General features: G+C 46.6%; 1 protein-coding gene across 1 annotated transcript in view; it reads right to left on the bottom strand.

Annotated features, from left to right (window-relative positions):
* Positions 1–17,119, bottom strand: part of LOC124789009 — a 260,631-nt gene that overhangs the window by 68,240 nt on the left and 175,272 nt on the right. The window lies entirely within an intron of this gene.

Here is a 17,119-nt window from a genome sequence, read left to right on the forward strand (position 1 = left end):
ACTTGTTCCACCAGTACCTAAAGTCACTCGGTTGTGTGGTCAATGAAGAGGAGAGAGTACCGTCGGGAGCCCTGACAGGCGTGTTGAATACAGAGGACACTGCTCTGTCAGCGGCGGCCCCGATGAGTGTTGCGCCACCAGTCCCAGTTACAGAAGAAACTGGTGCACTGCTGGCTGCCACTCCAGTCTCTTCCAGTGAAGAGGCCACAGATATACCGGAAACTGTACCGCTAGGTGTGACGAGAGAAGACGTCACCGTCCTGCCACGTGACGACACTATCATAGAGGCCAACCTTGGTGACCTGCTCGAGGCGGAAGCCATGGCAACACCGCAGCCCTCCAGGAAGAGGCCGGCAGCAACGGAGGAGGACGACTCCTCCACATTCTCTCAGTCTGTTTGCAGGAGAATCCAGAAGCAGAAGATGGCAGACGACCCTGCCCCCACTGAGGCAGACCAGGCGCCAGACGATGGGTTCACCGTCCCGAAGCGGCGGTACACTGCTCGGGCGAAGCGGCTCCAAACAGTGCAGCCGCTCCCCACGACGAACTCATTCATCGACGTCGAGGAGCCGGAGGCCATGGAGGCCACTGAGCCACCCAAGAGGCGGGCACCCGCCCTACCACCGATAACTGTCTCATGGACGGACACTTACAAGTCCTTCCTTGATAAATTTGAGACAGTTGCGTCCACTGCCAAGGTCAAATGTGTCGGGCGAGACCTATTACCGGGTTTCGACCGCCACCATGGATGACTACCGAGCAGCCATGAAGATCACTGAGACCGAGAAGCTACACTGCTTTACGCATAATGCGGAGCCCGTGAAGCAGCTGAAGGTGGTTCTCCGCCGCCTCCCGCTGAAAATGGAGCCCTCGCACCTCAAAGACGAACTGGCGGGGCTGGGCTACATGGCCAGCTCCGTGACCATCATGAAATCGCCCAGGATGAGGCGAGACATGCCTCTTTTCCTAGTTGTCCTCCCGGACAACTTCGAAAACCGAAAAATCTTCCAGCTGCAGATAGTGGCCCGGATTGGGGTGGAAGTGGAGCCGCTCAAGGCCAAGGGGAGGCGCGCCCAGTGCTTCTCCTGCCAGGGCCTTGACCACGTGGCGCGCTACTGCTCCATGCCGGCCCGCTGTGTCAAGTGCGCCGACTCCCACCAGAGTCGGGACTGCACGAAGAAGAGAGAGGAGGCGCCAAAGTGCTGTAACTGTAGCGAGCCACATGTGGCGAGCTACAGAGGCTGCGCTGCGTTCCGACGCCGCCCAAGGCAAGTCGGACGATCAGCACCTGCCAGGAAGGTGCAACCTGGCACCAGCTACGCCTCCGCCACCAAGGGGGAGTCCACTGACGCCATCACGAGACAAGTGGCCTTCCCGCCACTTCCGCAATGGGACTCGAACGATACCGCACAATCCACCGCGCCTGGCTCGTCAGCCCCACAGGCTGACTCTCCCAGGCCGACCACCACAAGGGCGGATGACGCACTGCCCGTCCACTCAACATTCCCGCGCCGCAGGCTGCTGGGCGCGCGGTCCAGCGAACGGACACGACGGCGACGCCACGCCCGGCCGCCCCCGCGCCCGCTGCTGCGGCTGCACCCGCACCGTCAACAGGACCAGGAGCCGCAGACCTCGGAGCCCTTCTGGGGTCCCTCTCTGCCCTGCTCCAACAACTGCCTGTGCTAGTCACGGCAGTCACGGAGGCCCTCCAGGCTGCTACCGTCACCATGAAGCCGCACCATGGATAATCCACTCATCCACAGACTGACCGTTTGCGGCTTCAACGCAAACAACCTGTTCCCCCAACAAGGTGAGTTTCGCCAGTTCATGCAGGACGAGGCCATTGACCTCTGCCTGGTCGGCGAAACTCACCTTAACCTGGGGTCCACGTGCGTGTAGCAAACTATGTTTGCTACCACAATGACAGGCCAACAGCCGGCGGTGGCACCGCCATCTATGTACGTGCATCACTCAGGCACCACGAGGTGCAACTCCCAGAACTGGCAACCCTGGAAGCCACTGGGGTGACGGTCACCACGACAACCGGGCAGATCACGTTCGTGGAGTACACAGGCCACCACGCGGACACCTCCAGGAGGCGGACGTCGACGCGCTGCTGACAGTTGGGGGGAGGGTATTCATTGTGGGTGACTTCAATGCGAAGCACCCGGAATGGAACTCCCGCCTCACGAATGTCAGTGGCCGCCGACTTTCCCGCTCTGCCGCGAGGAACGGCGCCCTGATCCTGGGCCCACAGGAACCCACCATCTACCCAGCCAGGGGACGGCTGGACGTGCTCGATGTCGCAGTCATAAAAGGCATCGCGCACCACACGACCGCCTACACACGGTGTGCACTGTCGTCAGACCACCTGCCGGTGGTCTTCGCCATAGATGTCGCCGGAGCCACGCTGCCACCACACCGACAGACGTACCGGCGCATGGACTGTGAGCGCTTCCAAGAGATAGTCCTGGAATCGATCGCGGACACACCCGATCCAGACGCAGTGGGCGCGGACGCCGCTCTGCGTGTCCTCTCCCGCCACTGCACGCAGCCGACGCAGCCACTCCCCCCCCCCCCCCTTCCCCCAGCCACAGGGGCCCAGGGACTTATCCCGCAACCTACCGCCTCCGATACGGGAAGCAATCAGGGAGAAGAACAGGTTGTTCCGGGGGTGGCAGCTCACCCGCCAACCCGCGACGAAGCGACGCCTCAACCGCATGCAGAGACATCAAAGCAGTAGCTGAGGGGCACAGGAACAGCGTGTGGTCGGCCTTCGTCGCCTCCCTCAACCCGGAGGACGGCAGCACCTGGCGCACGGTGAAGTCGTTCCTGCGCCGACGACAGCGCATACCACCAATGCTGGTTGGGCAAGACGTCGTCTGCAGCCCAGAAGGAAAAGCAGGTGCCCTGGCGGACCAATTAGAATCGTCATTCACCCCAGTGGAGGACAATCTGGATGAAGACCACATCCAGCGGGTAGCCGAGCAACTCCCGCTGTTCCTGGAGGCAAGGGACGACGGGGACGTAATCGAAGCCATCTCCGAAGCGGAGGTGGCCACACAGCTGAAGGCACTCAGTACTAGGAAGGTCGGAGGCGCTGATGGGGTCACCTACCACCTGCTGAGGAACCTTCCAGCAGGGGCCCATCCGCTGCTGGCGGGTATCTTCAATCAGGTCCTTCGCTCGGGTGTCTACCCCTCTGTGTGGAAACATGCAGAGGTGGTGGCCATCCCCAAAGCGAACAAGGACCCGCGTGACGCCGCCAATTACAGACCCATCAGTCTGCTACCGGCCCTCTCCAAAGTGTTTGAGCGCCTCTACGCCAGGCGCCTGCTTCGCCACGTGACAGCAGAAGGAGTGATACCGGACGAGCAGTTCGGCTTCCGGAGGGGTCACTCCATGGTCCATCACCTGATGCGGCTGGTGGAAGAGGCCATGCGCGCCCTGGAGACGCGGGAATACCTTGGGGCGGTGTTCCTCGACGTCTCCAGGGCATTCGACTCTGTGTGGCACGACGGCCTCGTGTACAAACTTTTTGTGTACGGGGTCCCGACGTCGCACGGGGTCCTACTCCGATCGTATCTGGCCGACAGGACTTTCCACATCCGCCTGGACGAGGGGACATCCACGCACCGACCCATCCGTGCTGGAGTGCCGCAGGGGTCCGTTCTCGGCCCCCTGCTCTACTCCTTATTCACTGCCGACGCTCCGCGCGTGGCGCCGGTGAAGTTGGCACTCTACGCCGACGACACGGCGCTATTCGTGTGGAGTATGAAGGCAGTCGAGATGCGCCGCCTGCTCCAGGGCGGATGTGAGGCCCTTGGTGCGTGGTCTACAAAGTGGCGCCTGAAGCAGCATGCGGCGAAGAGCCAGGCAGTGGTGTTCACGCGAAGACCACTGCCACCAGATCTTCCACCAGTGACCGTCATGGGAAGCCCCGTCCCATGGAGCAGGACTGGCCGCTACCTGGGAGTCATTCTCGATCAGAAGCTAACGTGGAAATCCCACATCGAGGACGTCAGGGGCAGAGCAATAGGGCGCCTATGCATTCTGTACCCTCTGCTCAACCCGTCATCTGCCTTGCCTCCCCACCACGGCATCACGCTACATCTGGCACTGGTTCGTCCAGTGCTGGAATATGCGGCCGTGGTGTGGGGTAACGCGGCCGACACACACATCAACAAGCTGCAGAGGGTGCAGAACAGGGCGCTCAAGCTCGCTCTGCGCCTACCGAGGCTCTATTCGACCGTTCGGCCACACCGGCAAATCGGCATCCCCTTCCTCCGCGACCAATTTAAACAATCGGCGCGGGTCTTCTATGAGCGGACTGAACAGTCCGACAGTAGGCTCATTAGGGACTTGGGCCATCCTATTCACCACAGGCCAACCACGCGTTGGCCTGACCTGTTACGAGAATAATATCTCGCGACAGAGAGAGGACAACTCCACCCCAGAAAACACCTCAGGCCATTTCGGACCGTGAGGAAGCCACTCCACAGATGTAGGATTATGCAGGAATAGCAGTATATGCTTAGCCTGCTCCCAACACGAGTCAGGGCAGACTCGAATGGATAAGTGACAGTGACAGTGCTCTGAGCACTATGAGATTTAACTACTAAGGTCATCAGTCCCCTAGAACTTAGAACTAAACCTAACTATCCTAAGGACATCACACACATCCATGCCCGAGGCAGGATTCGAACCTGCGACCGTATCGGTCACGCGTTTCCAGACTGTAGCGCCTAGGACCGCACGGCCACACTGGCCAGCCCGCCAGACTTCGCTTCAATGGACCCCTCCAGTCGCGGATGTTCCGACTGCCGTCCACGCCCGTCCTCAACGGTTGTGGTCGTCATCTGAGGTGTGTCCCGATCTGAGATGTTGGGTACTCTGTCTCATGACTGTTACTATGATTTCCACTTCTGTTTCGAGCTGGAGCGCCCACAGTAACAGTCATGAGACAGAGTACCCAACATCTCAGATCGGGTCTGACACACCTCAGATAATGACCACAACCGTTGACGACGGGCGCGGACGGCAGTCGGAACATCCGTGACTGGAGGGGTCCATTGAAGCCCAGTCTGGCGGGCGCGGACCACAGAGGGAACACTCGACTCGGCGCGGAACGAAGACGAAACGCCCAGCTCCTTCCAGGCATAAATACTGGACTCGATCGACCCAAGGACCAGTATCAGGTAGCACCTGAAGAAGACAGCGAGGTACGCTTTTGAAATATCGTGGGAGAACGACGCGAACATCCGGCTGGATTCCCGAATATCCAAGATGTCAACAGATCGTCGGTAAAGCATGAAGAATTACATTATAACATTAACGCTGTCTTGACGAGGTATAGTGATGCACAAAAGTCTTAACAAAAGTGCCAATAAGCATCACCTTCTACCAAATTCTCGAAACAGACGAAGTGTTCACTAATTTCTGATGCAGAAGTGCTATCTAACGTCAGTATATTAAAATAAAAACCTCTTGATGAAGCCGAAAATAAATAAATTAATAAATTAAGATTATGGCTACTACAGTTTGTTTAATATACTGGGTGACCAAAAAGTCAGTATAAATTTGAAAACTGAATAAATCACGGAATAATGTAGATAGAGAGGTACAAATTGACACACATGCTTGGAATGACATGGGGTTTTATTAGAACCAAAAAAATACAAAAGTTCAAAAAATGTCCGACAGATGGCGCTTCATCTGATCAGAATAGCAATAACTAGCATAACAAAGTAAGACAAAGCAAAGATGATGTTCTTTACAGGAAATGCTCAATATGTCCACCATCATTCCTCAACAATAGCTGTAGTCGTGGAATAATGTTGTGAACAGCACTGTAAAGCATGTCCGGAGTTATGGTGAGGCATTGGCGTCGGATGTTGTCTTTCAGCATCCCTAGAGATGTCGGTCGATCACGATACACTTGCGACTTCAGGTAACCCCAAAGCCAATAATCGCAGGTACTGAGGTCTGGGGACCTGGGAGGCCAAGCATGACGAAAGTGGCAGCTGAGCACACGATCATCACCAAACGACGCGCGCAAGAGATCTTTCACGCGTCTACGGTACCAAATGGGGTGGAACGCCATCCTGCATAAACATCGTACGTTCCAACAGGTGTTTACAGCCAGGCTGGGGATGATGCGATTCTGTAACATATCGACGTACCTCTCACCCGTCACGGCAGCAGTTACAAAACCAGAATCACGCATTTGCTCGAAGAAAAATGGCCCGATAACGGTAGATGTGGTAAATCCAACCCATACCGTGACTTTCTCGTCATGCAATGGAGTTTCCACAATAGTTCTAGGATTTTCGGTAGCCCAAATTCTGCAGTTGTGGGCGTTGACAGACCCTCGGAGCGTGAAATGAGCTTCGTCGATCCACAACACGTTACTCAACCAATCGTCATCTTCCGCCATCTTTTGAAACGCCCACACCACAAATGCCCTCAGCTTCACTAAATCGCCAGGTAACAGTTAATGATGCCGATGGATTTTGTACGGATAGTATCGGAGGGTACGCCTAAGTGCCAACCAAATAGTAGTGTATGGAATGCCGGTGCGACGTGCGACTGCACGAGCACTGACTTCCCCGTGCATAGACGAACCCGCTACAGTCTCCATTTCTTCCTGAACTGTCTCAGCAGCATTACTGCTTGTGCTCGGTCGGCCACTACGGGGTCTATCGTCTAAATAACTTGTGGCTTCGAACTTCGAAATCGTTCTCGCCACAGCTGCATTTGTCAACGGACCTTTACCCGTTCGAATCCCCCTCCTATGGCGATAGGATCGTAACGCTGAACTAGCACATTCCCCGTTCTGATAATACAGCTTCACTAAAGCGCCTTTTCAGGTAACGTAAACATGCTGCGACTGCTGGCGCCTCTGATTCTCTCTCTCATTACAGCTCCTTTCATACACGATTGTCATACGCAGTCACTAACGTTTTGCTGTCCAGCGCCATCTGTCGGACATTTTGTGAACTTTTTTTGTTCTAATAAAACCCCATGTCATTCCAAGCATGTGTGTCAATTTTTACCTCTCTATCTACATTATTCCCTGGTTTATTAAGTTTTCAAATTTATACTGACGTTTTGATCACCCGGTACGTGGGATGACTTTTCAATCTGTACGTAAAATAATCTGACATAATAACAGTTTGTTTAACATATGTGGGCTGACTTTTCGATGTGTACATAAAATAATCCTTTGTACAGCTACGGCTGAAAGGAACTGAAATGTTTTGAACCATTTGTCATACAAAACAATATTTACATAGTCATCACTCTTTTACTGCAGTTTACAAATGACAAGACGTAACACAAAACTAACTAAACAATATGTAAAAGTATCACACTGTAAGGATTTCATAGACTTGCTTCGTCTAAAGAAAGTGCGTTGGTCGACACATGCACGTAAAGCTTCATTAGTGAAAAAAGCAAAAGACAGTTGTAACATAGGAAACACAACACTCTTCCGTGCGTAGTTGGCAGACGTACTTGCCACATGTCGCTATGTTAATGTGGCACACTTTTCCTTGTGCGTATCAACTGCATATTGGCAGCCGAAATAGGAATTTTTCTGCAGGGCTGATTGTTCCAACGCTAGTGCTTGGCTACCTACTCTGATCTCAGCCGAGCTTCGAGGGACTTTCCTATAAACAAAAACTTCGACTTAAATTGTTGCAGAAATTGTTGGCCAGCAAGAATGTGGAAGAGGAATCTCGGTCTGCATACTATCTATATTTTTTTCAGGCGATACTTCCATATTCGTCAAAAAGTTACCATTTATTTTGTTTCAGATTATTTTGGTATTGCTGTCGTACTGTACTGACACCTATACATAACAAATAATGTGCATATCTGTAAAAAAAAAAAAATGTGCTGTGAATATCCCAACGCACTAGTATGAGAGTCTCACAAGTAAACTTCAGTTTGTGGATTTCAGTATATTCACTCCTTGTATTTATTCTGATTTAAATGCAAAAAAATTATTGTCATATTGTAGAGGAATATGAGGAAAGCAGAGGCTTCGTTAACGCATATACTGACGAAAGGAAAGCCGGCAATGCTTACACTGTGTAGCAACAAAATGACTTTTACTGCCACGAAGCTGTCTACTATGTGAAGCATCGACAGCCAACTCCTAAAATATAATCATTACCAGCAGTGTTAATAACGCTGCTCGATTGTTCCTTTTATGGTTACGATGCGGGTTTCAAAAGTTTTTGTTAAGGCGGTTAAGATTTTGAACGAGAGTTAACTGGATGATGAATCGACGACGTAAAGTCACGTGTAGTTGTATCGGGTATGCAATCTGATTCATGTTAACTGAGTACTTTCTGCCATAACATTAGCTTAGTTCCAATTGTATGGGTTTTCCCGCGATCACTAAGTAGTCGCGAAATAGGAATTGACTATTAATTCGTGCGGTTCTAGGCGGTGCAGTCTGGAGCCCGCCGACCGCTACGGTCGCAGGTTCGAATCCTGCCTCGGGCATGGATGTGTGTGATGTCCTTAGATTAGTTAGGTTTAATTAGTTCTAAGTTCTAGGCGACTGGTGACCTCAGAACTTAAGTCGCATAGTGCTCAGAGCCATTTTTTGACTATTACTCTCATGCATGGGGTAGTCCACATACAGGAGCTATGGGCTCACGAAACTTTGGAGGGATCATTAATTGATCAATAAGTTGGTAACACATCGAACCGTTAAGATTGAATGATGTGTAAATGGAAGAAAAGTTTGGTCAGTGCGAAGCAGCTCATCCATAACAGAGCCTTGTCTATTGGTAGAGGTTTCTGGATCTTTTATGCGGAAGGATTGTAATATGTTTACATTGAAAGCTTAGGAAAGACTCAGATGCCTTGTTTGAGGGAGAAACGTAGGATACTGTTGTGGTGTCCGATAATTCGAATCACAGTACTAGTACCCAACTCAACTTATAGATCGTAAAACCGCCAATTATATTCCATGGTACAGAACGAGAAAAAGAACAGTGCCATTTTTCACATAATGAAAGTGTTGTTTCGAGTTTACTCATTCCTAGGGTAACAACTTTGAGGGTAAAGAGATCGATAGCAACCAGTACATAAAGCGATTGAATTTTGTTATACTAAAGAAAATTGCTAACTGATAGCGATAAAGTGGTGGGTGGAACTACTTACTTTTTAATTACTTTTTTTAAGGAATGTTAGAGCCGGCCTCTGTGTCCGAGCGGTTCTAGGCGCTTCAGTCCTGAAACGGGCTGCTGTTACCGTCGCAGGTTCGAATCCTGCCTCGGGCATGGATGTGCGTGTGATGTCCTTAGGTTAGTTAGGTTTAAGTAGTTCTAAGTCTAGGGGATTGATGACCTCAGATGTTAACTCCCATAGTGCCTAGAGCCATTTGAACCATTTTAGGAATGTCAGAGTCACTGGGAACACGGTGGATCCCGAATGCAGTTACTGTACTCTCGAAGAAGAAATAAATTTTTAACCTTCATTACAACATAAACTTTAGTGAAATATTTGTTTTGCTAGTTTGACCTCATACTGTATTATAAAGAAATAGAGTATTGGATGAACTCCCTGTAAAATAATTGTTATAAGTAGAACACTTACAGATCGATGAAAGACGAAGACATATAGGTGCATTACTCACTGATGACAGATAATTACAGGCTGAAACTGAACTTTAATATTAAAAGAAAAATGGGTCTCAGATCACGCAGTTAGATCACGATTTATTAAACAATGACTATAGAAAGAGAGAAATATCAATAGTATTATCTATTTGTTGTGAAGCATCAAAAGAATATAGTTTGAAATTTATCTTTATTTTAGCGCCAGTTTTCTGTGACTGGGGAGTTATTATATCTCTGGATTATTACTAAGTTTAATAAGAAAGAAAAGAGTTGTTATGAAGGTCCCTGATTTACATAATGATCATTCTCTAATGTTAAAAGGGAAGATCTAATAACTAGTCTGTGTTAACATGGCAATTAGGAATCTTCAATAGGGTAAGGTAAATCTTGTATTACTTAACAATTAGGTGTAAAGAAGTCGTACATTACACATAGGTAGCGTAATTACGCCCAATCGTGTTTTTTTCTTCAGTATACCATGCAGAAACTTTTATGAGCATAAAATGATTCCTTTCATAAAAATATACTAATGATTTCAAAGGGAGTAATTCCGGTATCTAACATCTGGCCGTTTCATTCTCAAAAAGAATAATTATGACCAGTACTAGGTTGAAATCAAATTGTATGGTTGCAGGTTTTGACTGATCGCATACTAGTCGGAGGCTGCTTGCACTCATAAAAATTTTATGCATTGCTTCCGAAGGAGAAAAAGATAAGCGGATAACGCAAGGGAATACTTTGGTGCGGTACAAAGGACAGCTAGGTTATCTGGAGATCGCTGAAGTTAAATTGGCTGTTAAATGACGGTACAGATGTTCGTGGTACACACTGCCGTTGAGTAGACTTACCCAATAATATAGTCAGATGAATTTATGGTGGAGCAGTGATCCTAACTCAAGACGTAAATTTTGAGAGTTGCAACAAAATCCAGTCCATGGCGCTGACAATTCTGAAAGGAACAAACATAAATGGACGAGTTCGTAGTGTACGTAACTTGGGTAGGAATCGTTTTACATTGTTTATTATCCTGTATGATTTCAGCCAGCGACTAAAATATGTACAGAATATTGTCCGCGGCCAGCGAGCACAGATAATGCCAGATAAATTTTCTTGCATTTTACGTTTGCCATTGCAGTCAATAGTATAACAGTGTGTTAGTTATCAAAGAACCCTTATCCCAGTCTCGCCCACCGTCAACACAAGTGTTTCGATTACGTAACACACTCGATTCCTAAAGAAAAACGTTTCACTTTACGAAAGGTGTAAACATAATCAGCCTCTCAAGACCGGTTTCAGCTATGATATACTGTGGCAATAATAAGAATGGCAATATCATTTTAATTAAAATACGGTTCAAACAGTTCAAATGGCTCTGAGCACTATGGGACTTAATTTCTAAGCTCATCAGTTCTCTTGAACTCAGAACTACTGAAACCTAACTAACCTAAGGACATCACGCACATCCATGCCCGAGGCAGAATTCGAACCTGCGACTGTAGCGATCGCGCGGTTCCTGACTGTAGCGCCTAGAACCGCTCGGCCATTCCGGCCGGCGTTAAAATACGGGACATGGAGTTTGTGGAAGAAGGTAACCAACGAAAGATTATGTTTTGTATGGAGAAGAAAATTTTAAAAAATTAACGGAAACGTCAACTAGGCATATTATGGAAAATGTGTACTTTCAGAAATTATTAATTGCAGTTCCAATTGTATGCAAGGTTCTGCAACAGAGCTGTTATTCTGTTAATGCCGTTACCTGAATTAATAATTACAATAATTTTGTTTTCCTGACTATGAATATAATTCACTAAGTGTTGGGTATCGGGACGAATTGTTATCGGTCCCTTCAGTAGAGCACGGAAGTAATCAGACTTAGATATGAGTATTAAATATTGAATCGTATGACACTGAAATGGATACAATTTTCGAATTGTACATTACGTTTGTGTCTGGGTAGTAAAGAGACTGACAATTGTATTAATTTATCGTCGCCTTTAGCTATCACTGTCATATGTAAGAAGGGCTTGGACTCCAGTGTTTCTGAAATTGTGAGTTTGTGAACAGCTCGCGTAGCTCTGTTATGAATATTTCCTCTTAGTGAACTGATGCCACTGACGATGTGAACTATTGATTATGCAAGTATGTGAAGGCCGACTGACAAGCTATATCTTGACAATTAATTATCCAACCGGACCAAGGGGTAACTGGGCTCTCGTCTACCACAAGATCTGGCATTGCTTCATATTGCTTGGTGAAGCGAACCAATACTCCTTTTACTATTACTAACGCTTCTCTCCCCATCTGGTCTACAGTGGCGAGCCTTAATTGCCGTGAGCAAGGAAGGGTAGCTGTCTGCAGCGAATAACGAGTACCATTACCGGCTGGGTCCAGGATCGTACGGGTACTGTAATTTTCCAAAATATATTTACTTTGTATTCAGTAATGCCATTCAACCTTATGAAAGTCTGTCCTGCCTAATTTGATGAGAAGATATCTTTAGGCAATTGATTCGGCCACACATGATGGTTGCGGAGGACGGGGAGGGGGCTGGGACTTTTAGGCAAGCTAATACACCCTGCCACACAACTGAAAATGTCCTACAATAGCAGGAAGACTGCGGCCAAGGTTTCAGTGTACCCTCCGGGTCTTTCAAGTCGCCGAATATTAAAGAAATTTAAAACTTGTGAAACACTTCTATGGAAGTGTTCGGCTGAATACATACCTATACACTTTTCAGCGGTTCTAGGCGCTACAGCCTGGAACCACGCGACCGCTACGGTCGCAGGTTCGAATCTTGTCTCGGGCATGGATGTGTGTGATGTCCTTAGGTTAATTAGGTTTCAGTAGTTCTAAGTTCTAGGAGACTGATGACCTCAGAAGTTAAGTCCCATAGTGCTCAGAGCCGTTTTTGAACACTTTGCAAACAGTGTTATCCCAGATATCCGTAAGGAAAATAGGTATCACTGAGGGATTTATCATTCTTTGATTGTTGTGATTGATTAAAACGGCTGGAACTCTGGATGCTAATGGGTATTCATAATAATATGACACAGCACAAAAATATGTGCATATAACCAGCACACTTTGCCCTGAAAGTTAACTGCGGCTCTACTGAATGAAAGGAATAAGTGGAGATATAATATATTACGTAAAAGTAAGCTTTTATTTTACTATGATGATACGATGACATACGTTCCACACTGTATATGAAAGTAGGTGATCTTAACTTTTTCTCCAAGTGATACAAGACAAGAGAGGATATTTTTTCCAATTCTAGAACAGACCACAAACAGATAAAGCAGCGATAATTACTGTTGTCTAGTATTATGGTTGGTATGCAGATTGAAGAATATTAAACTTATCCATTACGGATATTTTAGAACCCGTAAGTGTTATTTGAATATAAATACATAAAACGGCAACTAGTCACTTCACATGGTTTTCTGGAAGTTACATCACTTTTTCTAGCATAATGCTGGGTGCTGGCTTGCGACATTATGGGCGGATTTTTTCTGTTAGTGTCCTTCTATCTGCTTCCATTTTGATGGCCAGTTGGTGGATCACTTCACACACTTTTACACGATCTGTATACATTTACACAGTGATGCCGAAACTGTAAATTGATACTGATCGCGTAAAAGTGTGTGAAGTTATGTACCAGCTGACCATCAAAATGGAAGCAGACAAATTGACACTAACATAAAGAGCCGTCCATACTGTCGCAAACCAGTACCCAGCTTTATGCTAGAAAAAGTGATGTAACTTCCATAAAAACATCCGAAGATGAACCTGAAAAAGTTCGAAAACCGGTTCACGGAACAATAAATAACTGTTCAAAAAAGTGACTAGTGGCAGTGTTATGTATTCACAAGAAGAATATTATTTCGCGCCACCCTATTATGGATTCGTTGACGTTATCTACCAGCCATTTTTCGCTTTCAGTATAATAGTGTTGGCTAATGCGTTTTACGAGCAACTCCTATTCACGGTCAATAATGAAATTTTTCTGCAAGATTAGAACTATGTGCCAGATCATGACTCGAAACTTGGACCTTTGCCTTTCGTTGGCAAATGCTCTGCCGACTGAACTATCCAGCCACAACTCACGACCCGCCCTCACAGCTTTGCTTCTGCCAGTACCTCGTGTTACCTACCTGCTGTGAGGGCGGACCGTGAGTCGTGCTTCGATAACTCAACGGTAGAGCATTTGCCTCCGAAAGCCCTCGGTCCCAGATTCGAGTCCCAGTCCGACATACAGTTTTAATCTGTCAGGAAACTTCAGTTCAACATACACTCCGCTGCAGAGTGGAAATTCACTCTGGTGTGTTCAATAGTATTGAAGTTTGCGAACCCAGTCTGTCTCCCTGACTAAATCAACTCGGTCTGGACATTTAAGTAATGTCTTCGTGTTCTCTTATGTTGCCCACCGTCTTCTCTTCGGGGGAAGGATAGTGTCATTCATAATAAGGCAAATAATTTCTAATATCATCAGAGGACGTTCGAGAATGTGGTCCGATTCACCAATGAACCTCTGCGGATGTCGCTGAGGTCTATAGTCCGCGAATGTTCATTCCTGTCCGTATCATAAATCCATCACCAGTATATAGTTTTTTCCAGATGTATACATTTCAATAGTGAGATTACATCGAAAAATCACAGCTTATCAGACGAAAAAATAAGGGTCTACGTCGCTTGTCACGATTTTATTCGGCTGGACGTCGGCTCCATTTGGTGTGCCCATATCCACTTGGTGCCGTCGATCAAAATCATTATGACACAGTATTTTTATCAGGATTTACACAATGTGCACACGTAAATTGGTCCCCTATCATGGAGACGTGGAATACGTGAGGCAATGCTGACCCTACGACTTATCTTAGAAGAAAGATTAAGGAAAGGCAAACCTACGTTTGTAGCATTTGTAGACTTAGAGAAAGCTTTTGACAATGTTGACTGGAATACTCTCTTTCAAATTCTGAAGGTGGCAGGGATAAAATACAGGGAGGGAAAGGTTATTTACAATTTGTACAGAAAGCAGATGGCAGTTATAAGAGTCGAGGGGCATGAAAGGGAAGCAGTGGTTGGGAAGGGAGTGAGACAGGGTTTTAGCCTATCCCTGATATTATTCAATCTGTATATTGAGCAAGCAGTAAAGGAAAAAAAGAAAAGTTCGGAGTAGGTATTGAAATCCATGGAGAAGAAAGAAAAACTTTGAGGTTCGCCGATGACATCGTAATTCTGTCAGAGACAGCAAAGGACTTGGAAGAGCAGTTGAACGGAGTGGACAGTGTCTTGAAAGGAGGGTATAAGATGAACATCAACAAAAGCAAAACGAGGATAACGGAATGTAGTCGAATCAAGTCGGGTGATGCTGAGGGAATTAGATTAGGAAATGAGACACTTAAACTAGTAAAGGAGTTTTGCTATTTGGGGAGCAATATAACTGATGATGGTCGAAGTAGAGAGGATATAAAATGTAGACTGGCAATGGCAAGGAAAGTGTTTCTGAAGAAGAGAAATTTGTTAACATCGAGTATTGATTTAAGTGTCAGGAGGTCGTTTCTGAAAGTATTTGTATGGAGTGTAGCCATGTATGGAAGTGAAACATGGACGACACATAGTTTACACAAGAAGAGAATAGAAGCTTTCGAAATGTGGTGCTACAGAAGAATACTGAAGATTAGATGGGTAGATCACATAACTAATGTGGAGGTATTGAATAGAATTGGGGAGAAGAGGAGTTTGTGGCTTAACTTGACTAGAAGAAGGGATCGGTTGGTAGGACATGTTCTGAGGCATCAAGGGATCACCAATTTACTACTGGAGGGTAGCGTGGAGGGTAAAAATCGTAGAGGGAGACCAAGAGATGAATACACTAAGCAGATTCAGAAGGATGTAGGCTGCAGTAGGTACTGGGAGATAAAGAAGCTTGCACAGGATAGAGTAGCGCGGGGAGCTGCATCAAACCAGTCTCAGGGCTGAAAACCACAACAACAACAACAACATCATCATGGAGACGATCTGAAAAAATTTTGTGTGATATTCTGTGCCCTGTTGTCGTTTGAAACGCTCGTTGCTCTGTGCCAAATATTCATCTCAACTGGCTGAGAGGAACAGATGTTGACTATTTCGTTGATGAGTCATAATACTGTAGCACGTATCATTGCTGAAAGGGAATGCACAGTCGTGAAACTACACTCTGTCGTTGCTCTTTCCGTATCTCTGTGTGCTACAACCGTCGATTTCCTTATTGATGAAGTTATTTTGAAGAATGAACAACACATCATTAAATTGGTTTTTCCTTGAGAAACTGCTGCCCATTCTCTTGTTTTTCAACCAAGCAACGCATATACTGCAGGCGCATAATGTACCCTCTTGGGTTAAATTAGTAACAAAGTTGGAACGTATACACATGAAGATGTATGTAATATTTTGGAAACTATTACACACTGCTTTTCGGAATGAAAAACTGTTGTGAAATGGCTGACTCTGTTTTTCCAGTATTGCGATATATTTCCACTTGACCACCATATGACTCCAGCAGATGAGAAAATAATTGCAGAAGATACATCTCATAATAAAAAAAACGAATGAAGAACACTAAATGCGAGAGTGGCAGGGAGCGATTGGTTGCTGTATGGTCAGTACTAACAACTGAAGAAATCTGCAGTATGTCTGAAGAACCTCTGCAACGATTAGACGAAAGAGAGCAAGAAAAATAAAAAATGGACAAGTGCTAGTAGGATTAGTGGTCTGAGGACAAAATTAGTTATGTGTATAGAGAATTCAACTATAGGTTTCGATGAGTGAGTTTGCGAGTTTGAAAATATCTACATCTACATGGTTACTCTGCAATTCACACTTAAGTGCCTGGCAGAGTGTTCATCAAACCATTTTCATACTACTTCTCTATCATTCCACTCTCTCATGGCGCGTCGGGAGAAAGGAACACCTAAATCTTTCCGTTCGAACTCTGATTTCTCTGATTTTATTATGACTATCATTTCTACCTGTGTAGGTGGGTGTCAACAAAATATTTTTGGATTCTGAAGAGAAAGTTGGTGATTGAAATTTCGTAAATAGATCTCGCCGCAAAGAAAACCGCGTTTGTTTCAATGACTGCCACCCCAACTCGCGTATCATATCAGTGACACTCTCACCCTTATTCCGCGATAACACGAAATGGCCGCCCTTCTTTGCACTTTTTCGATGTGCTCCGTCAATCCTACCTGATAAGGATCCCACACCGCGCAGCAATATTCCAGCAGAGGTCGGACAAGTGTGATGTAGGGTGTCTCTTTAGTGGGTTTGTCGCATCTTCTAAGTGTTCTGCCAACAAAGTGCAGTCTTTGTTTCTCCATCTCCACAATATTATCTATGTGGTCTTTACAATTAAAGTTGCTCGTAGATGTAATTCCTTGGTATTTAGATGAACTGACAGCCCCCTAGATTTGTGCGATTTATCGTATACCCAAAATTTA

The sequence above is a fragment of the Schistocerca piceifrons genome, chromosome 3, assembly GCF_021461385.2.
Source record: "Schistocerca piceifrons isolate TAMUIC-IGC-003096 chromosome 3, iqSchPice1.1, whole genome shotgun sequence".
NCBI classification, from domain to species: domain Eukaryota; kingdom Metazoa; phylum Arthropoda; class Insecta; order Orthoptera; family Acrididae; genus Schistocerca; species Schistocerca piceifrons.